The sequence below is a fragment of the Chiloscyllium plagiosum genome, unplaced genomic scaffold (assembly GCF_037043375.1).
Source record: "Chiloscyllium plagiosum isolate Xiang-an unplaced genomic scaffold, Cpla_swu_hap1 HiC_scaffold_42, whole genome shotgun sequence".
NCBI classification, from domain to species: domain Eukaryota; kingdom Metazoa; phylum Chordata; class Chondrichthyes; order Orectolobiformes; family Hemiscylliidae; genus Chiloscyllium; species Chiloscyllium plagiosum.
Window position 1 is genome coordinate 70,509,763 of NW_028270180.1, and position 26,840 is coordinate 70,536,602.

General features: G+C 45.5%; 1 long non-coding RNA gene across 1 annotated transcript in view; it reads right to left on the reverse strand.

The window, feature by feature from the left end:
* LOC148137895 (uncharacterized) overlaps window positions 1–26,840 on the reverse strand; it is a 73,293-nt gene that overhangs the window by 38,297 nt on the left and 8,156 nt on the right. Inside the window, exons 5-6 of the long non-coding RNA XR_015754121.1 lie at window positions 18,742–18,848; window positions 15,891–15,973 (exon numbers count right to left, since the gene is read on the reverse strand). This is a non-coding gene — a long non-coding RNA (uncharacterized LOC148137895). The remainder of the gene's footprint in view (window positions 1–15,890; window positions 15,974–18,741; window positions 18,849–26,840) is intronic.

The following is a 26,840-nucleotide window of genomic DNA, read 5'->3' on the forward strand; positions in this document are numbered from 1 at the left end:
TGGGAAAATTAGAATCCCCACAGGAAACAGTCCCTTCGGCCCAACAATTCCACACTCACCCAGACCCGTTCCCATACCCTATCACTCACCATTTCCCCGGACTAATGCACATCCCTGAACACTACGGGAAATTTAGCTGGGCCAATTCTCCTAATCTCCACATCTTTGGACTACAGGAGATAAGGGGTAAGGAGTAAATAATAGGTGGGGACAGAGCCCAAAGAGAGACTGGAAAAATTGGAAAGACAAAAGAGTGGATAACGATCCGGCTGGGAGGGCGGAAAGCTGTTAATAGAGGAGACAGGAACCTGGTAGCATCTCAGTAGCGGTGGTGGAAATGGCGGCTGATGATCTACGTTCTGTTGCAAAAAAGACCTGGAGCATCCAGTTGCCCCCTACTTTAACACACAAGGCTGTTTCCAGGCCAACATCTCTGTCTCATGCTTACTGCAGTGTTCCAGTGAAGCTTGATGCAAGCTGGCAGAACACTTCAGAACATACCAAATGGCCTCCGATTTCAAGGACTGCAATTTCCCCTCCCGTGTATCTCCTCCACTTCCCACACAACTGCCCTTGGCACCCAACCTCCAACTGCAACAAGGATGGAATCCCCCTCGTCCTCACCTTCCACCCAGATACAATGCATCATCGTCTGCCATTTCCACCAACTACAATCAGACCTCACCACCAGAGATATATTTCCCTCCCCACCCCTTTCAGCATTCCAGAGACCATTCCCTCTGTGACTTCCTCATTAGATCCATGCGACCCACCAAACTATCCTCCACTCTCAGCACCTTCACTTGCCACCTGTGCCCACACCTCACCCCTCACCTCCATTCAGGGCACCACAGGGTCCTCCCACATCCAGCAGAGATTTTCCTGCACATCCAAACACCTCACTTTTTGTGTCCTTTGCTCTCGATGTGGTCTCCTCTACAGTGGGGAGTCAGGATGCCAACTTGTGGAATATTTCAGGGAATATGCACCAACCAACCTCACTGCCCTGTGGCCAACCACTTCAGCTACCCCCCTCCGCCGCCACGCTGCCAAGGACATGCAATTCCTGGGTGTCATCCACCCCCAAATCAGAGCCACCTAACGCCTGGTGGAAGAACACCTCATCTTCTACCTTGGGACTTATCAACCACACAGCATCAAGGTTTCCTCATTTCCTCTCTCCCACCTCATCACAGATTCAAACCTCCAACTCGGCACTGGCCTCTTGAACTGTCCCACCTGTCCATCTTCCTTCACAATTATCCATTCCACCCTCTCACCACTACCCCATCTACCTCTACCTAGTCTCTTCGTAGCTCCCTTCCCCCCAACCTCACACACCCCTCCCTATTTATCGCTCAGCCCGCTGCCCCCACTCCCACATTTCTGATGATTTGCTTATATGCCCAATATGTCGATTCTCCTGCTCTTTGGATGCTGCCTGAATTGCTGTGCTTTTCCAGTTCCACACTTTAAAGCAAGCTGGAAGAACAACACCTCATCTCCCACTCGGGGACCCTGCAATCCTCTGTCTTCAACATCGAATTCAATCATTTTAGGTCCTGAACTCTCCCACGTTCTAGTGTCTTTGCCCCCTACCCCACATATCAGGCCTTGTTATTACAGAGCCTGCTATTACACACGACCTATGGTTAGCCACGAACAGTCCCCACAAACAGCTATTTACCCTCCCCCAGCCAGGTTAATATCCACTCCTTTGTCCAACTGCTCCTCTCTCTCTCTCTCTTTGGACTCTATCCCCACCTATCATTTACTCCTTAACTCCTACCTTCTCCATATAAACCAATAGTTTTTTCTCAGTAATATCAGTACCTGAGGTAGGGTCACCGGATCCAAAATGCAAACTGATTTCTCTTCACAGATGCTGTCAGATCTGCGGAGCTTTTCCAGTACCTTCTGGTTGTTGTGTGTGATTTACAGCATCCGCAGTTCTTTTGGTTTTAATTTACCCCGAGTATTTTTTTCAGGTCTAGCAGACTGAAACAGTGCAAATCAACCCTCCCAGTCCCTTCACACTCACTGAGACCCCTCACAGTGACACTGCGCCTGCAAAGCTCATGGTCAGGTGTTGACCCGCTGGACCCACCCCTCATTCACTCCCATTGGCTGGAGGATCACGCCAACTGTCCTATTGGTCTGAAGCTGTGTCAATCAGCCAGGCTCCATTGTGACAGAAGTGGTGGGATCCTCCCAGGTGCATCAGAGGCTGAGAGGTGACCTCAACGGTTTATTAAATCATGAGGGAAATGGGTAGGATAAATAGACAAGGTCTCTTCCCTGGGATGGAGGAGTCCAGAGCGTGAGGGCATAGGTTTAAGATGAGAAGGGAAAGATTTAAAATGGATCTGAGGGGCAAATTCTTTCACAGTGGAGTTGGTGCGTGGATGGAATCTTCTCTCGGGAAGTGGAGGAGGTTGGTACAATTATACCATTTGGCATCTGGATGGGTATATGAATAGTAAGAGAGTAAAGGGATATGTGCCAAGTGTTGGCAAATGGGACTAGACTAGGTTGGGATATCTGGTCGGCATAGACCAGTTTAACCAAAGAGTGTGTTTTCATGCTATACATGTCTATGGCTCTGCCCTGTGATGAGCTTTGTCATTCAGTGAATGGGACAGTATCTCAGAGCACAGGGGCTGGGGGCTATTCAGCCCAATGGGGCTGTACACTCTCCCTCTGGAGATGGTGCCAGTCAGTCCCAACTCACCTTCCATTTGGACATAACCCTCCAAATCCTTCCTTTAAAAAGGAAAATTGCAAATTTGTTTTGACAATAACTACTGAATCTGCATCCAGCTGTCGATCAAACTGTTCCAGATGCTCAGAACTTACTGAGTAAAATAATCTTCACGTTTTTACCCTGCATTACTTGCCAGTTACCTGAAAGTAGTACATAAAAATTGTGACAATGTGAACAATTTCTCATACTGTCTCTCTGTAAATTAAATTTCCTGGAAACAATTCTGCTCCTCGTTGAAATCACTGCTTAACCTTCTCAGCTCCAAGGAGAATTTTCTGACCTTCTGCTAACTCTCCAGAAAAGAGAAACCGATCTTAATTTTAATTTATTAGTGTAATAGAAATGTACAGCACAGAACCTGACCCCTTGGTCCAACTTGTCCATGCCCACCAGATATCCTAAATTAATCTCATCCCATTTGCCAGGACTTGGCTCATATCCTTCTCCAACTTGCCTGATCACATATCCAATCAGATGCCTTTTAAATGTTGCAATTGTACCAGCCTCCACACTTTCTCTGGCAGCTCATTCCATACACATACCATGTTCAGCTTGAAAACATTGCCCCTCTTATCCCTTTTAAATCTTTTCCCTCACACCTTAAGCCTGTGCTCTCTGGTTTTGGTCCCACCTAACGTGGGAAAAATGACCCTGGCTGTTCACCCTCACCATGTCCCTCACGAGTGTATCAACCACTGAGGTCAGCTCTCAGCATCCCATGCCCCAGGGAAAACAGCCCCAGCCAATTCAGCCTCTCCCTATATCTCAAACTCTCAACCCTGGCAACATCTTTGTGCATCTTTTCTGAATCCTTTCAAGTATCACAACATCATTCCTATAGCGGGGAGACCAGGACTGAAAGCAGAATTCGAGAAGTAGCTGAATCAATGCCCTGTACAGCCCCAAAATAATGTCGCAACTCCTATACTCAAAACAAAACACCTTCTTCACTAGCCTACCTAAGATTCCCACTTTCAAGGAAGTGTGACCTGCATTCCAAGGTCTCTTTGTTCAGCAACACTCCCCAGGTCCTCCTCATGAAGTGTACAAGCCCTGCTCTGATTTGCTTTTCCAAAATGCAGAAATCCATATTTATCGAAATTAAACCCATCTGCCACCTCTTAGCCCATTTGATTGAAGTCCCATTGTACTGAGGTAACCTTCTTCACTGTCCATTACACCTCCAATTTTGGTGTCTAATGTAAACATACTAACCATACCTCATATATTCACATAGAAATCATTGATATAAAATGACAAAAAGCAGTGGACCCAGCACCCATCCTGACAGCATATTTCTCACACAGTTGTTGGGTTGGGTAAGTTGTTGGCATGGACGGTACGGACTGAAGGGTCTGTTTCCATGTTATACATCTCTATGACCTTCTAGATAATTCTGTATCTCAATAGCTAGTCCTCCCTGTATTCTACAGTCTCAAACTTGCTAACCGGTCTGTTATGTAGAACCTTGTGTCTTCCTGGAGTCCAAGTTAGTGACTTCCATGTACAAAGCCATGCTGCCTCTCCCTCATCACTTCTTGCCTTTCCAATTACATGTAAATCATGTCCCTGAGAATCACATCCAACTACTTCTCTGCCACTGATTTTAGACTCACTGGTCTATTGTTCCCTGGCCTTTCCTTCCCATCTTTCTCCAATAATTGTGCCCATCTTCCAGCACCTCACCTGTGACTATCAATGACACAAATATTTCAGCGAGGGGTCCAGCAAACACTTCCCTAGATTCCCACAAAGTTCTGGGTTACCCCTGAGCAGGTCCCAGGGATTATTCCACCTTGGTACCGTTTAAGACATCCAGTACCCCCTCCTCTGTAACATGGACACTTATCACGTTATCACTATTTATTTCTCCCAACACTCTAGCTGCCACATCCTCTTTCAGTAAAAGAATCTCATATAGAATCTCTCCCACCTCCTGCGGTTCCACAGACAGCCTTGATGATTTTAGCGGGTATCTATTCTCTGCCTGGTTACTCGTTTGTCCTTCGTGTATTTGTACAATCACTTTGGATTCTCCTTAAACCTATTTCCTAAAGCTATCTCATGTCCCATTTTTGCCCTCGTGGTTTACCTCGAATATACTCTAACTGCCCCTACACTCCTCTAGGGAGTCACTCAAACCCAGCTGTCTGTACCTGCCATATCCCTCCTTCATTTTCTTGACCAGGCCTTCAACTTCTCTCGACAGGCAGCATTCTCTACACCTACTAGCCTTGGCTTTAACAGGAACATACTGTCTATGTACTTTCATCGTCGCCGGCCTATAGAGGCAATGGCAGATGAGGACAGAGAAGCAATCATTCTCAGTAAAGAGTTTATGTCGGAAAAGATAACAGCCTAAAGGTAGATGGGTCTCCTGGCCTTGATGGAATGCATCCAAGGGAAACAAAAGAAATGGCGGGGGGGGGGGGGGGGGGGGGGGTGGAACAGCTAATACAACTCGTGATAATTCACTAAAATTTGTTGGATTCTGGGATGGTTTTGACAGACTGGAAGCTGCAAATGTGGTGCCACTATGTTTCAAAAAGGACCCGTTAGCGTAACTTCTTTAGTGGAGAAAATGCTTGAATCTCTTAAGGAAGTAGTGGTGAGATATCTGAGTAGAAATTGTCTCATTGAGCAGACACAGCATGGATTCATGGAAGGTAGGTCATGTATAACACATTTACTGAAATTATTTGAAGATAATTATTTGAAGAGCGCGTTGGACAAGGGGGGCGCGGTGGATGTGGTATATCTGGATTTCCAGCAGGTATTCGACAAGTTGCCACACAAAAGGCTGCTGTATAAGGTAAAGATGCATGTCATTGTGGATAATTATCATTGATACAGGATCGGTTAACCAACAAAAAATAAAGAATGGGGATAAATAGGTGTTTGGATTACTGTTGGCACTACAACTGTTTAGGAGTTGAGGACCAAGTGTACGGTGTCAGAGTTCACATTTGATACAAAGATAAGGGAGAGCAATGTCTGCAGAGGCCACTGTCAGTCTGCACAGGGATACAGATCGGTTAAGTGAGTTGGTAAGGATCTGGTGGATGGAGGACAATGTTGGGAAATGTGAGTTTATCCATTTTAGTTGGACGAACAACAAACTGATGACGAAATGGTGAAAACCTGCAGCAGGCTGCTGTACAGAGGGAGCTGGGTGTTTTTGTGCAAGAATCACAGGAAGTTGGTTTGCAGGTGCAGCAGGTAATTAAGACAGTGAAGGGAATATTGTCCTTCATTGCTAGAGGGATGGTTATGCTGCAGCTGTACAGGGTGCTGGCAAGGCCACACCTGGAGTACTGGGTACAGGTTTGGTCCCCGTACATTAGCAAGGATGTACTGGCACAGGAGGTTCACGAGCTTGAGTTGGGAGTTGAGTGGATTGGCGTATGTGGAAAGATTGAGAAAACTGGTTCTATAGTAATTGTAATTTAGAAGAATGGGAGGTTGGAGAGGAAAAAATAAAACTTTGAAGGAAGTAGATAAGATAGAAGAAGAGAGGTTATTTCCACTGGGGATGGGTGAAACTAGAGCATAACCTCAAAATAAGGGGGAGCAGATGTAGGACTGAGTTCAGGCGGAGCTTCTTCAGCTAAAGGATTGTGAATCTGTGGAATTCCCTGCCGAGTGCAGCATTTGACGTTATCAACTTGAACGCCTTGAAGGCAAAATGTAGATTTGTGAACAGGAAAGGAATAAAGGGCTATGGTGAGGGAGCAGGAATGTGGAGCTGAAGCCATGAATAGATCAGCCCTGATCTTGTGGATGGCAGAGCAGGCTTGAGGGGCCAGATGGCTTACTCCTGCTCTTATTCCTTATGTTCTTATGTTCCCACTTTCCAGCCGTCCCTTTCCCTGGGAATAACCTCCCGCAAACAAATTTTGAAAGTGCTTGCCTTGTGCTGTCAAAATTGGCCTTTGTCTAATTTAGAACCTTAACTTTTAGATCTGGTCTATTATTTTCTGTAACTATTTTAAAACTAGTAGAATTATCAGAGAATCCCGACAGTGTGGAATAAGACCATTCATCTCATCACATCGACACTGACCCTCAGAGACAGGGCCACCCTGCACATCCCTGAACACTGTGGGCAATTCAGCCTGGATAATCCACCCAACCTGCACATCCCTGAACACTGTGGCAATTCAGCCAGGATAATCGAACCTACCCAGCATATCTTTGCACTGTGGGAGGAAACCAGAGCACCCAGATGAAACCCACGCAGACAACCCCAATAAGGAGATCATCCATTCCTTATTTCCCAGTTCCACCCAAATAACTTCAGTGGACGTACTCCCAGGAATGTCCTCCCTAAGCACAACCATAATGCTGTCCCTAATCAAAAATGCCACTCCCTCTCCTCTTGTCCTCCTTTCTATTCTTCCTATAGCATCTATACCCAGAAACATTAAGCTGCCAGTCCTTTCTATAATACCCATGATATCCCAGTGCCATGTTCAAAACCATACCCTGAGCTCATTTGCCTTCCCTGTCAGGCCTCTTGCATTGAAATAAGTGCAGTGTAACTGCTAAATTCCACCTTGTTCTGTGCCTTGCTCTTGTCTGCAATGACTATTTGCCTTCTGAACTGTACCAACCTCAGAGATACCTCTTTTCTCACTATCTATTTGCGATCACACCCACTCCTCGCTGGTTTACTGCCTCCCGTGTAGGATTAACAAATCTCCCTGCCTCGATATGAGACACCTTCCAAATCAGGTACAATCCATCCTTCTTATGCAGGTCAACTCTACTCCAGAGTTGATCACAATGATCCAAAAATGTGAATCCTTTTCCCCTGCACCAGCTCCTTAGCCACTCATCCAGCACCTCCTCCTCCTCTGTAATGTGGACTTTTTTTCAAGATGTCACCATTTATTTCCCCACATTCTATATCTCCCATGTACTTCTTCACAGTAAACACTGATGCAAAATACTTGTTTCCTATCTCGCCCATCACCTGCAGCTCCACACAATGGCTGCCTTGCTGATCTTTGAGGGTCTCTATTTTCTCCCTAGTTAGCCTTTTGTTCTTCATGTATTTATAAAAGCCATTTGGATTATCTTTAACCCTATCTTCCAACGCTATCTCGCGTCCCTTTTTTTGCCTCCTGATTTCCCTCTTAATTATACTCCTACTGCCTTTATACTCAAAGGATTTTTGGATTGGAATAAATGCAAAATATTACATCTTGATAAAACAAACGAAGGCAGGACTTACACTCATTACAAGTAAGGCGTTGAGTAGTGATATGGAACAAAGGGACCGAGGGCTTCATGTCTTTGAAGTTCGTGTTACATGTAGACAGGGTGGTTAAGAAGGTGTTCAAGCACACTTACCTTCAGTGTTCACGCACACTTACCTTCAGTGTTCACACCTTTGAGTATAGGAATTGGGACGTTATGTTCAGGTTGTACAGGATGTTGGTGAGGCCAGTTCTGGTTGTGCTGTTATAGGAAGGGTATCATTAAATCGGAGCAGGTTCAGAAGAGATTTACTGGAATGTTAATGGGAATGGAGGGATTGTGTTATCAGGAAAGGGTGGGACTTTTTTCACTGGAGTTTAGGAGGTTGAGGGGTGACCTTATTAAAAAGTTTATGCAATTATGAAGAGTGTAGATAAAGGTGAATGGCCGGGAGAGAGGGGAATTCAAAATTCGGGTGCATTCATTTTGAGAAGAGATGAGAAAGATTTGAGAAAAGACATTAGGGTTTAAAACAAAAATTATACGTATGAAATGAACTTCCAGAGGAAGTGGTAGCTGTGAATACAATTACAATATTTAAAAGACATTCAGATAAGTATGTAAATAGGAAATATTTGGATGGATGTGGACTAAACGGAGGCAGGTACAATTAGTTCAGTTTGGAATTATGGTCGGCATGGACTAGTTGGACCACAAGGCCTGTTTCCTTGCTGTATAACATTAGGACTCCAATTATCACTGTCTCCAAATTCCTCGATCCTCACAACTCTCCCGATCACTGTCACCTCATCCAGCCTCACAACTCTTCCTTATTTATATAATTCCTCTCCAGCCACAGAACGCTCCCTATCTCTAATCTCCTCCAGTTTCTCAAACCTCTGCTACATGTGCCTTTCTTTAATTCCCGCCTTCAGGATACCCTCGTTCACTCCGATTGGTTGGAAGATAAACTGGTACTGCCTCGTGTACAAGTCCCACCCTCTGCCTCCTATTGGCCTGTGCTGACATCAATCACCTGAGGCCCATTGTGAGGTGAGTGGTGGTATCCTCCCTCTCTGCCCTGGGATGAGCTTCATCATTCACAGTGAATGGGGCAGTATCACAGAGCATGGGGCTGGGGGCTATTCAGCCCATTGGGGCTATACTCTCTCCCTCTGGCGATGCTGCAAATCTGTCCCAACTCCCCTCCCATTTGCCCTTAGCCCCCCAAACCTTTGCTTAAAAAGTAAAATTCCAAATCTGTTTATGAATAACTGCTGAATCTGTGTCCAGCTGCCATTCAGACTGTTCCAGCTGCTCAGAATTTACTGAATAAAATAATGTTCACATATTCACCCTGCATTAGTTGCCAATTACTTGAAAATAGTTACTAAAATTGTGACGCTGTTAACAATTCCTCTCTCTCTCTGCAAATTAAATACCTTGGAAACAAATCTGCACCTGGTCGAAATCATTGCTTAACATTCTTAGCTCCAAGGATAATTATCTGTGCTTCTGCTAGCTCTCCACAAAAGAGGAACACATCTTATTTTCATTTATTAGTGTCAGATGTACAGCACAGAAACAGACCTTTGGTCCAATTGGTCCATGCCAACTAGGAATCCTAAACTAATGGAGTCTCGTTTGCCAGCAATTCGTCCGTATCATTCGAAACACTTCGTATTCATGTACTCAATCGGATGCATTTTAAATGTTGTAATTCTATCAGCCTCCACTACTTCATCTGGCAGCTCATTCCACACATACACCATGCTGAGCTGGACACAGATTCAGCAGTTATTCATAAACATATTTGGAATTTTACTTTTTAAGCAAAGATTTGGGGGGCTAAGGGCAAATGGGAGGGGAGTTGGGACAGATTTGCAGCATCTCCAGAGGCCCCTTAGATCCCTTTTAAATTTTTGCCCTCTCAACTTAAGCCCATGTGCTCTTGTTTTGGACCCATCTAACCTGGGGGGAAAAGACACCAGCTGTTCACCATATCCATGCCCCTCATGATTTTATAAATCTCCGTAAAATCACCTCTCAGTCTTTGACTCTCCAGGGCAATTAACCCCAGCCTATTCAGCCTCTCCCGATAGCTCAAATCCTCCAACCCTGGCAAAATTGTTGTAAATCTTGTCTGAACTCTTTCAAGATTCACAACACCCTTCCCAAAACAGGGAATTTTGAACTTAAAACAGAATTCCTGAATGGCTTAATCAATGTCCTGTCCAGCCACAATATGACGTCCCAGCTTCTGTATTCAATGCATTGACCAATAAATATAAGTGTACCAAACGCCACCTTCACTAGCCTTCCTACCTGCAACACCACTTTCAAGGAACAATTAACCTGCACACCATGGTTTCTTTGTTCAGCAACACTCCCCAGGATTTTACCATTAAGTGCATGCGTCCCGCCCTGATTTGCCTTTCCAAAATACAACAGCTCACATTTATCTAAATTGAACTCCATCTGCCATTCCTTGCTCCTTTGGCCCATCTGATCAAGATCCCGTTGTATTCTGAACTAACCTTCTTCACTGTCCACTACACCTCCAATTTTGGTGTCTTCTGACCATACCTCATATTCACATCCAAGTCATTTGTTTAAGGACTCCATATCCATTCTTGCAGCACACTGCTGCTCACAGGCCTCCAGTCCACAAATCAACCCTCCGCCACCTACCTTCAAGCCAGTTTTGTATCCAAATGTCTGGTTCTCCCAACATTCAATGTTATCTAACCTTGCTAACCAGTCTGCTCAGTGTCCATGTAGACAACGTCCACAGTCTGCCTTCAAAAAAACTCAATCAAGTTAGAGAGAGAGAATTTCCCCCACACAAAGCCACGTTGACTATCACTAATCATTCCTCGTCTTTGCAAATACATGAAAATCCTATCCCTCAGAATCCCTTCCAACAACTTGCCTGCCACTGACGTCAGGATGACTGTCCTCTTGCTCCCTGGCCTTTCCTTACTACTTTTTAAAATAATGGCACACATCTTCCAACCTCACCTATCATAAACGATGATATAAATATCTCAGGGAGGGGCACTGCTATCACTTTCCTAGCTTTCCACAAGTTTCTGGGATACACCTTGCTACGATTTAAGACATCCAGTACGACCTCCTCTGTATTATGGACACTTTTCAAGTTATCACTATTATTTCTCCAAACTCTCTAGAACAGAATAGCATAGTATCTCTCCCACTTCCTGTTATTCCATAGATGGCCTCCTTGATCTTTAAGGTGTCCTATTCTCTGCCTGGTTATTCTTTTATCCTTAATGTATTTGAAAAGTCTCTTTGGATTCTCCTTAAACTATTTCCTAGAGATATGTCATTTCCCCTTTTTACTCTCCTGATTACCCTCGAGTATATTCAGTAAAAACGTGATCCTGTACTCTCATTCCTCTGCTTCTGCCATATGTGCTCCCAAGAGAAGCAATTCCACTCCAGGACATCGCAGAAAGGTTTCCTACTTCAAGCACCACATCTCCATTCCACGTGATCAACAATGCCCTTCAATGCATATCCTCCACTTCCTGCACCTTCACCTTTACACCACCCCTCCAACCACAAGAAGAATTTAATCCACCGGTCCTCACTTGCCACCCCACTTATCACCAGATAAAGCGACTTTTCCGCTACCTACAGTCAGATCCCACCACCAGGAATATATTTCCCTCCCTAGCCCTTTCTATGGTCCGCAGAGACCATGGGAATTTTGGTGCTGATGTGCTGTCCTACGGATACCTCAGTCACTCACCCTGCCAAATGGCCTAGTGATATTTTGGCTAAACGGATAATCCAGACACCCAGATAAAGTTCTGGAGCTCTGGGTGTGAAGCCTGCCACGGCAGATGGTGGAATGTGAATTCGATAAAAAATTTGGAATTAGGAATCGATGAAAGACTATGAATCCATTGTCGATTGTTGCGAAAAAAAAACCCATCAGATTCACTAATATTCTTCAGGGAAGTAATCTGCCATCCTTACCAGGTCTGGCCTACGTGTGACTCCAGACCCACAGCAATGTGACTGTCCTTTGGGCCCAGCCAGTGACACCCGCATACTGTGAATGAATAAAAAAGGTCAAGTCTTGTATACAACCATGCTATTCTTACAGATAAGTGATGTATTTATACATTTGCTTCTCAATTCCCCGCTGACTATTGGGGAAGGGGTGAGGAGGGGTCAATAGTACAATCCCAGTAAGAAGATCATCCCTTATTTCTCAGTTCCACCTGTACAACTTGCCTGGATGTACTCCCAGGAATACCCTCTTGAAGCCCAGCTGTAATGTTATCCCTAATCAAAAATACCTCATCCCCCTGCTCTGTTGCCCCCTTTCTATCTTTGCTATAGCATCTATACACCGGAACATTAAGCTGCTAGTCCTATCCATCCCTGAGTCATGCCTCTGTAATTGCTATAATATCCCAGTGCCATGTTCAAAACTATGCCCTGAGCTCATCTGCCCGACCTATCGGGCCTCCTGCATTGAAATAAATGCAGTGTAACTGCTCAGTCCTACCTCGTTCTCTACCATGCCTTTGCCTGCCTTGACTGTTTGACATCTGAACTGTATCAGCCTCAGACTTAGCTCTTTCCTCACTTTCTCTTTTGGTTTACCCACATTCCTTCACTATTTTAATGCCTCCTGAATAGCACTAGCAACTCTTCCTTTCCAGTGCCGGGACAATCCATCCTTCTGATGGATTTCAATTCTACCCCACAAGAGATTCAAATGATCCAACAATGTGAACTCTTCTATTCCAATGTCATTGATACCAATAAACAACAGCTCCCCCCCCCCCCCAAAAAAAAAGGTTATTGTCCCCTTTAAGATTATTCTGCTCTCTCTGAGGCATCCTTACACAAAAATTACACATTCGAATAATAAACCTTACACTCAACAGGTCATCATAAAAGGATTACATGACACATTGAATAGACAATAGACAATAGGTGCAGGAGTAGCCATTCAGCCCTTCGAGCCTGCACCGCCATTCAATATGATCATGGCTGATCATTCCTAATCAGTATCCTGTTCCTGCCTTATCTCCATAACCCTTGATCACACTATCCTTGAGAGCTCTATCAACTCTTTCTTAAATGAATCCAGAGACTGGGCCTCCACTGCCCTCTGGGGCAGAGCATTCCACACAGCCACCACTCTCTGCGTGAAGAAGTTTCTCCTTATCTCTGTCCTAAATGGTCTACCCCGTATTTTTAAGCTGTGTCCTCTGGTTCGGCACTCACCCATCAGCGGAAACATGTTTCCTGCTGCCAGAGTGTCCAATCCTTTCATAATCTTATATGTCTCAATCAGATCCCCTCTCAGTCTTCTAAACTCAAGGGTATCCAAGCCCAGTCGCTTCAGTCTTTCAGTGTAAGGTAATCCCGCCATTCCAGGAATTGACCTTGTGAACCTACGCTGCACTCCCTCAATAGCCAGAATATCTTTCCTCAAATTTGGAGACCAGAACTGAACACAGTACTCCAGGTCTGGTCTCACCAGGGCCCTGTACAGCTGCAGAAGCACCTCATTGCTTCTATACTCAATTCCTCTTATTATGAAGGCCAGCATGCGATTAGCCTTCTTCACTACCTGCTGTACCTGCATGCTGGCCTTCATTGACTGGTGTACAAGAACACCCAGGTCTCTCTGTACTGCCACTTTGCCTAAATTGATTCCATTGAGGTAGCAATCTGCCTTCCTGTTCTTGCCACCAAAGTGGATAACCATACATTTATCTATTGTCTATTAACATTTACTGAGATTACCATCTGAATGTCCACCTATAATATCCTGTAATACAAGTTTACAAAATCTGTCACTCTCAGTTCAAGTTAGAAACTCACACCATCCCCTCCTCGTGGCCCAGGATTACTGTACATATGACCCTTGAGGACATCAGCAGTCAACTCAGGGGGAAATCTGTGGGTTTCTAGGAGATTCCAACTTGAGATCTCATGTGACTGAACACAGCAGTTCTTTGACACATTGGAGAAAATGACCCAAGCGTCAGTGAGATATGGGGAACAAGAATGACTTTCTTTTCTTTCATTCCGTGCTGCCGCTCTGCCTCATCAATAAGACATGGGTGTGAAATGCTAATGCCTAACGATGGGCAAGTTGTCTTCATCCTGACCAATGGGTAGGAAGATCCTCTCAATCACTCCAAAGCGTATCCCTAAAAAGATAGCAACTCTGCCTGCTTCCCACTGCCCAGTGCTCCCAGTAAACGTTTGGATGAATGGGAAGGGGGGAATATCTCCTAGAAAAGGCATAACTGTAAAGGTCTAAGAGGATTATGAAAAGAGAGATGCACAGGAGAAGGGGGCAACAAGTTGCCAGATGGGGTGTAACTTGGGAAAATGGGAAGTTGCTCATTTTGGAGGAGATAATAAAAGAACAAAGTACTATTTAAATGGTAGAAACTGTAGAAAGCTGCACAACAAAGGGACCAGGGGTAATTGTTCAGGAAACACAGAAAGCTACCACACAGTTCCAACAGGGAATCAGGAAGGGGAATGGAACGTTTTGTTTCAAAGGTTTTCAGTATGAGAGTTTGGAGTATATACCTGAGAGTAACATATGGAAGTGCTGGTGAGACCACCATATCTGCAGTAACGAGAGCAGTTTTGGTCCCTTTAAATAAGGAAATGTGTCACTTTATTGGAGGCATTTCAAGGAAAATTCAATTAGATGATCCCTGGTTTGGAGGGATTATCTTTTAAATAAAGGCTGGAAAGGTTGGGACTCTACTCACTGGATTGTGGAGAAAGAGAGGTTATCTCATTGAGACAGATGGGATTCTTAAGGGGTTTGACAGGATAAATACTGAGAGGATGTGTCTGAGCGTAAATACTGAGAGGGGAGTCTGAAATCAGATTCTGAGTCATGGAATCAAGGGTTCTGTTTTGGATTCATCAAGATAAGGCGACACAGACGCTGGTAAGGGGTTTCAGTGGCAATGGAGCTGGGGTGAGGTGGAGAAAAGCAATGTTTAAGAGATTGGAATTCCTGGTGTTGTGATTGTGTGGATGTCTGATCAGAAGGTCACCTTGGGGTCAGATATAACAGCAATATTGTGAAGAGTGTCATTTTGCCTCAGAGAGTTCCCAGTGGGAGGGAGGGGCTCAGCAGAAAGGTAAAGGTAAGGCAATGGGTTTAACCGTGACAATGTTTCATTGGAGGAAACTGCAGCTAATCGAGTAGTGGCAATGTGGTAAGCAGTTTGGTAACTGAGTAACAGTGGAGTAATGGAGAGGGATGATGGGGAGGGAGAACTGGGTATCGTCAGTGTACATGTCAAACCTAACACAGTGTTTTTGGACGATATCACCTCCTGGCACTATGTACGTGAGATACAGGAGAGACCAAGGATAGATCGTTGAGGGACACCAAATGCAAGGAATTCAGAAAGGAAAGGGAGAGTGGAGATGGAGCAGGATTTTCCAACAACGGTGAGGTCAAATATTGGTTTTCCACAGAATGGGAGAGAAGGACATAACCAAAAAATACCAACAGACAGAACAAGGAACAATATCTATGAATTGGCGAAGGGGAGTGATGAGGCGGCAGCGGAGGAAAGAGAGTTGGAAAGTGAGTTTACCGAGATTAGGGTAAAGGGTCAAGGTGAGCTCTGATAAGGCTTGACAAGAGACTGGAGAAAGATGTAGGTTTAGGATAAAAACCAGGAACACCACGTGAGGCAGTTTGGCTCAGTGGGCTAGTGGGTGGGAGGGAGGGAAGCAGCAGATCGGATTATCTCAGTCTTAGTGACAGAGAAACTCCATGAGCTCTTCACTCGTTGTTGGAGGGGAGGATGGAGGAGACAGGATAATGGACAGTGTTTTACAAAGAAACAAAACCAGGGTAAGTGATATTTAAAATGAGTGAACAAACCTGATGTATTTAGCTTTTATCCAGAATATTAAAACAAACGACTGAAGTCCTAGTTCGAATCCCATCTTGGCAGATGGTGGAATCTGAATTCAAGAAAAAAAAACAATGTATTAGGAATCTTCTGATCTCCATGAAACCATTGTCAATGGCCAAAAAAATCCTGCCAATCTGACAGTGGCCCAGCCAGCTGCTCACTGTATTAATCACTGCAAAGTCTCAACAAAGGAATGAAACTGGATGGACCAGTTGGCAACTAACAAGGCACCAGAAATTACAACCACAGATTCAGCCCTCTCAATGGTGCAACGTCCTCCTCACTATCATATGGTTTTTGGTGCCACAATGTGGACAGTTGTCTCACAGACTAGTCAAGGAACAGCCTGACATAGTCATATTCACGGAATCATCCCTTACAAATAATGACCAGACACCACCATCACCATCCCTAGATATCGAGAGTGTGGTGCTGGAAAAGCACAACAGGTCAGGCAGCATCCGAGGAGCAAGAGAATCGACGTTTCGAGACACAGCCCTTCATCACCCTGACCTGCTGTGCTTTTCCAGCACCAGACTCTTGACTCTGATCTCCAGCATCTGCAGTCTTCACTTTCTCCTGAAATCTCTGGATATGTCCTGTCCACCGGCAGGACAGACCAGGCAGAGGTGGTGGCACAGTGGTGTACAGACAGGGAGGATTTGCCCTGGGAGTACACAGCATTGGCTCCGGAGACCAGGAAGTCTCATGGCTCCTGCTGATTACCACGTCCCGTCCTCCCTTGGCTGATGGATCAGTTCTCCTTCATGTTGAACAACATTTGGAGGAAGCACTGAGGAAGTAAAATGGTGTCAAACGTACTCTGGGTACAGGATTTCAATGTCCACAATCGAGACTAGCTCTGCAACAGATTTACTGACAGAGCTGGTCAGATCCCGCTGCTCAACTGAGTCTGCAGCGGGTGGTGAGAGAACCAACAAGAGTGTAAAACATACTTGATCTCATTGTTATGAATTGACCAGCAGCAGATACATCTGGCCATGACAGTATCAGTAAGAGCGACCATCACACATTCCTTTCGGAGACAAAGTCTTGCCTTAAAGTTGAGAAAAACCTCCACTGTGTTGAGTGGCACTATCACCGTTCTAAATGGGACAGACTTCGAAGAGATGTAGGATCTCAAACTGGATATCTCTGAGGCACTGTGGGACATCAACAGCAGCAGAACTGTACTCCAGCACAATCTGTAATCTCATGGGTTTGTAAATCCTGCTCTCACCCATCACAATGGACAGGAAAGGAGGGCATGCCATGAGCAGCACCAGGCAGTCCTAAAAATGAAGTGCCAACCTGGTGAAGCTACCAAACAGGACCATTTGCAAACAGCATCAGCAGCAAGCAACAGAGCTAAACGATCCTACATCCAATGGAACAGATCGGAGCTCTGCAGTTCTGCCACACCCAGTTGTGAACGGTGATGGACAATTAAACAACTCACTGGAGGAAGCATCACAGATATCCCCACCCTTACTGATGGAGGGGCCTCACACATCCATGCACCAGATAAGATGACAGCATTTGCAGCAATCTGCAGCCAGAAGTGCAAAGTGGGATGATCCATCTCAGCCTTCTCCAGTGGTTTCCAACATCACAGATGTGAGTTTTAAGCCAGTTCGATTCAGTTTGAATAACATCAAGAAATGGTTAAGTCGTGCAAAGGTTACGGGCCCTGCCAATATTCTGGCAATAATACTGATGGCTTGTGCTCCAGAACTTGCCACCAACCAAGACACGTACCGCTCCAGCACTGGCATCTACCGGCAATGTGGAACATTGCCCAGGGATGTTCAACACAAAAACACAGGGCAATCCATCCCAGCCAATTTCCATCTATCAGTCCACACTCGATCAGCAGTAAAATGATGGAAAATGTCATCAACAGGGCTATCAAGCAGCAGCTGCTCCGCAACAGCCAGCTGAGCGACACTCACTTTAGGCTCCACCAGGGCCACTCAGCTCCCGATGGTGTTACCGCCTGATTCACAATCTGGCAACCAGCTAAATCCGAGAGGTGAGGTGAGAGCGACAGCCCAGTCCCACTCCAAGATCACTATTTCTAGCTGATTCTACCGTTGTATCAGCTCATATACTCTCATCCACCTTGTGTTATCTCTAGACTTCATTATCCAAACACACTCCTGGCCAGCTGCCCACATTCAACCTCCCTGTAATCTCAAGAAACACTATATCTCTGCTGCCCAAGTACTCCCTCGTACCAAAATTTGTCGATCCATCAAAAGGCTCCTATTCATAATCAACAACATAGAGCCACAGAGATGTACAGCATGGAAACAGACCCTTCAATCCAACCCGTCCATGCCGACCAGGTATCCCAATCCAATCTAGTCTCACCTGCCAGCATCCGGCCCACATCCCTCAATTTAAAATTCTCACTCTTGATTCAATTCCTGCTTGTGATCATCCCGAGCTCGCTGCAACACACACCCTTTGAGATCTCGACAACCCATTCTGTTCGAGACTCCCAATGATCTGTTAGTTCATTACTTCACCTGTGTGGCTGCTTTTACAGTTGCCAAAGCAAAAAGGTCTGAAATTCACAGCTAAAACTTCACAGATCTGCTTTCCTCCTTTAGACATTCCTCAAAACCTGCTTATTTGGCAATGCTTTTGGTCACCTGACCTAATATCATCCTTCTCTGGCCTTATGTCTCAAGTTCCCAATAATATTTTTGTGAAATTATAAGCAGGATAACAAAACTACAAACTGTTCTTTAATTGGACATTATCTTGAAATCATCACTGTTGCTGTAATGAATACTCTGTAATGTCTCTTACCCAACCACATTGTGGGAGCACCTTCACCACACAAACTGCAGCTGTACAAGAAAGTCAAACATCACCCTCTCCACAGGCAACAGGGCTTTGGCATTAATCACTGGTATCTGTGGAAGGAGACACAGTTGATATTTCAGGGAGTGCAAAATGGATTACAGGGAATGAAAATGGTGCAGAATTTGATAGTTAGAAATGGAAGGAAAATGCACTTGCTTATTGGAAAAAAAGAATTCTTGACTGTCAAAGATTTTCCAGAAAAAAATTAATAAGCAGCACATGGTCAGGGGCTGTGCGGCAGTGAAAAATAAACTTACAAAAATGTCTGTAAAAGTAATAGTAAAATATTAAACAGACCAAATATACACGCATTGTTCGAGACTGAGGAAGCTAGATATTGACAAAGTGGTCATGAGGGAGCCCAGAGATGAAGCAGAGCTGTATAAGCTGTTATGATCCCACATAGAGATGTATAGCACCAACACAGACCCTTCGGTCTAACTCATTCATGCCAACCAGGTATCCGAACCTAATCTATTCCCATTTGCCAGCACTTGGCCCATATCCCTGTAAACGCTTCCTAATCATATCATGTGTCTATTTAGATGCCTTTAACATGTTTTAATTGTACTAGCCTCCACCACTTCCTCTGGCATTCATTCCACCCACTGCATGAAAGAGTTGTCCTTTAGGCCCCTTTGAAATTTTCTCCGTTCACCCTAAATGCCCTCTACATCTGGACACCACCACTCCAGGGTAAATCCCTTGTTCATTTACTCTATTCATGCCCCTCATGATTGTATAAACCTCCATCACATCACCACTCAGCCTATGGCACTCCAGGGAAAACAGCCCCAGCCTTTTATGCCTCACCCTACAGCTCATATCCTCCAACCGCAACAACATCCTTGTAATTCTTTTTTGAAACCTTTCAAGTTTCACAGAACCCTTCTGATAGGAGGCAGGCCAGAACTGCACACAATATTCCAAAAGTGGCCTAACAAATGTCCTGTACAGCAACATGACCTCCCACATCCTATACTCAATGCTCGAACCAATGAAGGAAAATATACTGAACACCTTCTTCATCATCCTATCGACCTGCAACTTGACTTGCAAGGACTATGAACCTGCAGTCCAAGGTCTCTTTGTTCCGCAAACGTCTCCAGGGCCTTGCCATTCAGTGTGAAAGTCCTGCTCTGATTTGCTTTTCCAAACTGCAGCACCTCATATTTATCTAAATTAAACCCCATCTGATCAATATCTCATTGTAATCTGAGGTAACCTTCTTCATTATCTACAATACCTCCAATTTTGTATGACCTGCAAACTCATTTACGATACCAAATCATTTAAATGAATGGTGAAACAAATCCAGAAATAAACATCCGTTTTCTGAGTTTGAATGTGCTCTGTGTAAATCCTGCCCAATGACTCTGTACCAGAGACAGGCTGCACCTGCGCCTGGCTGCACCTTGCCCCCTACAAAGCTGGTGGCTCCGCACGTGTCCAGTGAATTTTTGCCCCAAATAAAGATGGTGGCGCGCACTCATGCCTGCAGCCACACTGAGGCAATTCCCCGTTTACTGAAAACACGAGACTGGGACGTTCAAATTTGTGTTTTCCGACGTGCACATTTTGTTTGTAAAACCTTTCCGCTCATACAGAATCGCTCTCACCTCCTGCAGTTCCACAGACAGCCTTGATTGCTGTGGGTACCTATTCTCTGCCTGGTTACTCGTTTGTCCTTAGTGTATTTGTACAATCACTTTGGATGCTCCTTAAACCTATTTCCTCAAGCTATCTCATGTCTCCTTTTTGCCCTCCTAGTTTACCTCGAGTATACTCCTACTGCCGCTACACTCCTCTAGGGATTCACACAGAAACAGCTCTCTGTACCTGCCATATCCCTCCTTCATTTTCACGACCAGGCCCTCAATTTCTTTCGTCAGGCAGCATTCTCTACACCTACCAGCCTTGGCCTTAACAGGAACATACTGTCTATTTACTCTCATTGTCGCAGGCCTATGGAGGCAATGGCAGATGAGGACAGAGAAGCAATCATTCTCAGTAAAGAGGTAATGTTGGGAAAGATAACAGCCTAAAGGTAGTTGGGTGTCCTGGCCTTGATGGAATGCATCCCAGGGTCTAAAAGAGATGTTTGGCCGGGGGGGGGGGGGGCGGCAGAGAGAGAATAACACATTGACCTCGTGATAATTCACTAAAATTTGTTGGATGTCTGGTTTTGACAGACTGGAAGCTGCCAATGTGGTGCCACTATTTTTCAAAAAGGATCCGATGGCTTAACTTCTGTCGTGGAGAAAATGCTTGAACCTCTCAAGGAAGTAGTGGTGAGATATCTGGGTAGAAATTGTCTCATTGAGCAGACACAGCATGGATTCATGAAAGACAGGTCACGTTTAACGCGTTTATTAGAATTACTTGAGGATACAACAAGTGCGTTGGACAAGGGGGACTCGGTGGATGTGGTGTACCTGGATTTCCAGAAGGCATTCGATAAGTTGCCACATAAAAGGCTGCTGAATAAGGTAAACATGCATGGCATTGTGGGTAATTATCATTGATACAGGATCAGTTAACCAACAAAAAGTAAAGAATGGGGATAAATGGGTGTTTGGATTGGTGTTGGCACTACAACTGTTTGCAATTTACACAAATGTTTTGGAGTTGAGGACCAAGTGTACGGTGTCAGAGTTCACATTTGATACAAAGATGAGGTAGAGCAATGTCTGCAGAGGCCACTGTCAGTCTGCACAGGGATACAGATCAGTTATGTGAGTGGGTAAGGATCTGGCAGATGGAGTTCAATGTTGGGATATGTGAGGTCATCCATTTTGGTCGGACTAACAACAAACTGGATGATGAAATGGTGAAAACGTGCAGCAGGCTGCTGTGCAGAGGGAGCTGGGTGTCCTTGTGCATGAATCACAGGAAGTTGGTTTGCAGGTGCAGCAGGTAATTAAGGCAGTGAAGGGAATATTGTCCTTCCTTGCTGGAGGGATGGTGATGCTGCAGCTATACAGGGTGCTGGGGAGGCCACACCTGGAGTACTGTGTACAGGTTTGGTCTCCTTACTTCAGGAAGGATGGACTGGCACTGGAGGGAGTACAGAGGAGGTTCACTAGTTTGAGTTGGGAGTTGAGAGGGTTGGTGTATGTGGAGAGATTGAGAAAACTGGTTCTATAGTCATTGTAATTTAGAAGAATGGGAGGTTGGAGAGGAAACAATAAAATTATGAAGGGAGTAGATAAGACAGAAGCAGGGAGGCTATTTCCACTGGGGGGGGGGGGGTCAAACTACAGAGCAATATCTCAAAATAAGGGGGAGCAGATTTAGGACTGAGTTCAGTAGGAGCTTCTTCAGCTAAAGGGTTGTGAATCTGTGGAATTCCCTGCCGAGTGCAGTTGACGTTATTAACTTGAATGCCTTTAAGGAAAAATGTAGATTTGTGAACAGGAAAAGAATTAAGGGTTATGGTGAGAGAGCAGGAATGTGGTGCTGAGGCCATGAGAAGATCAGCCCTGATCTTGTTGAATGGCAGAGCAGGCTTGAGGGGGCAGGTGAATGTTCTTGCCTTGTGCCATCAAAATTGGCCTTTGTCCAATTCAGAACCTTAACTTTTAGATCTGATATATTATTTTCTATAACTATTTTAAAAATAGTAGAATTATCAGAGAATCCCAACAGTGTGGAAACAGGTCATTCAGCCTATCACATTGATACTGACCCTGAGAGCCTCTTAACCTCCCGCTGTAACATTGCATTTGCCAGGGCTACCCAACGTACACATCCCTGAACATTATGGGCAATTCAGCCTGGACAATCCACCCAACCTGCACATCTTTGGTCTGTGGGAGGAAACCAGAGGGACCAGACGAAATCCATGCAGAAAACCCTAATAAGATGATCATCCCTTTCTTATTTCCCAGTTCCACCTAAATAACTTCACTGGGCGTACTCCCAGGAATATCCTCCCTAAGAAAAAACATAATGCTATCTCAAATCAAAAATGCCACTCCCCCTCCTCTCTCGTCCCCCTTTCTATTCTTCCTATAGCATCTATACCCTGGAACATTAAGCTACCAGGCCTATCCATCCCTGAGTGATGCCTCTGTAATTGCTATAATATCCGAGTGCCATGTTCAAAACCACACCCTGAGCTCATCTGCCTTCCCTGTCAGGCCTCTTGCATTGAAGTAAATGCAGTTCAACTGCTCAGTCCGACTTCATTTTGTGCCTTGCCCTTGCCTGCCTTGACTATTTGATTTCTGAACTGTACCAGCCTCAGACATATCTCTTTCCTCACTATCTTCTTGGGTTTATACCCACTCCCTCACTGGTTTAATGCCTCCCGAGTATCACCAGCAAGTCTCCCTGCCTAGACATTAGACACCTTCCAATTCAGGTACAATCCATCCTTCGTATGCAGGTCAACTCTACTCCAGAGGAGATCACAACGATCCAAAAAACGTGAATCCTTTTCCCCTGCACCAGCTCCTTAGCCACTCATTGAGCACCTCCTCCTCCTCTGTAATATGGACATTTTTCAAGATGTCACCATTTATTTCCCCACATTCTATATCTCCCATTTACTTCTTCACAGTAAACACTGATGCAAAATACTTGTTTCCCTATCTCGGCCATCGCCTGCAGTTCCACACAATGGCTGCCTTGCTGATCTTTGAGGGTCTCTATTTTCTCCCTAGTTAGCCTTTTGTTCCTCATATATTTACAAAAGCCCTTTGGATTATCCTTAACCCTATTCGCCAAAGCTATCTCACGTTCCTTTTTTGCCTCCTGATTTCCCTATTAATTATACTCCTACTGCCTTTATACTCAAAAATTTTTTGGATTGGAATAAATGCAAAATATAACACCCTGACAAAACAAACGAGGGTAGGACTTACACTCAAGAAAGGTACGGCCTTGAGTAGTGATATGGGAACAAAGAGACCAAGGGGTTCATGTCTTTGAAGTTTGTGTCACATGTAGACAGGGTGGTTAAGAAGGTGCGTAGGAGAAAGTGAGGTCTGCAGACGCTGGAGATCAAAGCTGAAACTTTATTGCTGGAACAGCACAGCAGGTCAGGCAGCATCTAGGGAACAGAAGATTCGACGTTTCGGGCACATGCCCTTCTTCAGGAATGAGCAGAGAGTGTTCAGCAGGAGAAGATAAAAGGTAGGGAGGAGGGACTTGGAGGAGGGGCGTTGGAAATGTGATAGGTGGAAAGAGGTCAAGGTGAGGGTGATAGGTCGGAGTAGGGTGGAGGCGGAGAGGTCAAGAAGAAGACTGCAGGTCAGGAAGGCGGTGCCGGGCTGGAGGGATTCGGCTGAGACAAGGTGGGGGGAGGGGGGATGAAGAAACTGGTGAAGTCCAAGTTCATCCCCTGTGGTTGGAGGGTTCCCAGTCGGAAGATAAGACGCTCCTCCTCCGACCGTCGCGTTGTTGTGGTTTGGCGGTGGATGAGTCCAATGACCTGCATATCCTCGGTGGAGTGGGAGGGGGAGTTGAAATGCTGTGCTACAGGGTGATTGGGTTGGTTCGTCCGGGTGGCCCAGAGGTGCTCTCTGAATCGCTCCGCAAGTAGGCGGCCTGACTCCCCAATATAGAGGAGGCCACACCGGCTGCAGCGGATGCAGTAGATAATGTGGGTGGAGGTGCAGGTGAATCTGTGGCGGATATGGAAGTTTCCTTTGGGGCTCTGTGGCGGATATGGAAGTTTCCTTTGGGGCTCTGTGGCGGATATGGAAGTTTCCTTTGGGGCCCCAAAGGAAACTTCCATATCCGCCACAGGCCCCAAAGGAAACTTCCATATCCGCCACAGGCCCCAAAGGAAACTTCCATATCCGCCACAGGCCCCAAAGGAAACTTCCATATCCGCCACAGGCCCCAAAGGAAACTTCCATATCCGCCACAGGCCCCAAAGGAAACTTCCATATCCGCCACAGGCCCCAAAGGAAACTTCCATATCCGCCACAGAGGCCCCAAAGGAAACTTCCATATCCGCCACAGAGCCCCAAAGGAAACTTCCATATCCGCCACAGAGCCCCAAAGGAAACTTCCATATCCGCCAAAAATTCACCTGCACCTCCACCCACATTATCTACTGCATCCGCTGCAGCCGGTGTGGCCTCCTCTATATTGGGGAGACAGGCCGCCTACTTGCGGAGCGATTCAGAGAGCACCTCTGGGCCACCCGGACGAACCAACCCAATCACCCTGTAGCACAGCATTTCAACTCCCCCTCCCACTCCACCGAGGATATGCAGGTCATTGGACTCATCCACCGCCAAACCACAACAACGCGACGGTCGGAGGAGGAGCGTCTTATCTTCCGACTGGGAACCCTCCAACCACAGGGGATGAACTTGGACTTCACCAGTTTCTTCATCCCCCCTCCCCCCACCTTGTCTCAGCCGAATCCCTCCAGCCCGGCACCGCCTTCCTGACCTGCAGTCTTCTTCTTGACCTCTCCGCCTCCACCCTACTCCGACCTATCACCCTCACCTTGACCTCTTTCCACCTATCACATTTCCAACGCCCCTCCTCCAAGTCCCTCCTCCCTACCTTTTATCTTCTCCTGCTGAACACTCTCTGCTCATTCCTGAAGAAGGGCATGTGCCCGAAACGTCGAATCTTCTGTTCCCTAGATGCTGCCTGACCTGCTGTGCTGTTCCCGCAATAAAGTTTCAGCTAAGAAGGTGCGTAGCACACTTACCTTCATTGTTCAGACCTTTGAGTACAGGAGTTGGGACGTTATGTTGAGGATGTACAGGACGTTGAAAAGGCCTCTTCTGGAACACACTGTCCAGTTCTGGTTGTGCTGTTATAGGAAGGATATTATTAAATTGGAGGAGGTTCAGGAGAGATTTACCTGCATGTTGCCATGAATGGAGGGATTGTGTTCTAAGGAGAGGCTGGATAGGCTGGAATTTCTTCACTGGCGTGCACGAGGTTGAGGGGTGACCTTATTAGAGGTTTATAAAATCAGAAAGAGTGTAGATAAGGTGAATGGACGAGGGAGAAGGGGATTCAAATCTCGGGTGCATTCATTTTGAGAAGAAATGAGAAAGGTTTCAGAAAAGACATTAAGTTTTTTTTTAAAATGTATACGTGTGAAATGAACTTCCAGAGGAAGTGGTAGCTGTGAATACAATTACAATATTTAAAAGATTAGTACATAATTAGGAAATATTTGGATGGATGTGGACAAGTACACTTAGTTCAGTTTGGAATTATGGTTGGCATGGACTGGTTGGACCACAGGGCCTGTTTCCTTGCTGTATAACATTATGACTCTAATCCTCACTAACTCTAAATTCCTCCATCCTCAACTCTCCCGATCACTGTCACTTCATCCAGCCTCACAACTCTTCCTTATTTACATAATTCCTCACCAGCCACAGAACGCTTCCTATCTCATGTCCCCCAGTTTCTCAGATCTCTGCGACATGTGCCTTTCTTTCGTTCCAGCCTTGAGGATGCCCTCATTCACTCCGATTGGTTGGAAGACAAACTGGTACGACCTGGTCCTCTAGTACTGCTCTCTGCCCCCTATTGGCCTGCGCTGACATCAATCACAAGAGACCCATTATGAGGTGAGTGGTGGGATCCTCCCTCTATCTGCCATGGGATGAGGTTCATCATTCACAGTGAATGGGGCAGTATCACAGAGCACAGGGGCTGGGGGCTATTCAGCCCGTTGGGACTGTACTCTCTCCCTCTGGAGATGTTGCACATCTGTCCCAATTCCCTTCCCATTTGCCCATAGCCCCCCCAAATCTTCCCCTGAAAAGTAAAATTCCAAATCTGTTTATGAATAACTGCTGAGTCTGTGTCCAGCTGCCAATCAGACTGTTCCAGATACTCAGAACTTACTGAATAAAATAATGTTCACATATTATTTGCCAATTACCTGAAAATAGTTACTAAAATTGTGACATTGTTAACAATTCCCTTCTCTCTGCAAATTAAATATCCTAGACTCAAATTTGCAGCTGGTCAAACTCACTGCTTAACCTTCTCAGCTCCAAATACAATTATCTGTGCTTCTGCTAGCTCTCTACAAAAGAGGAACACAT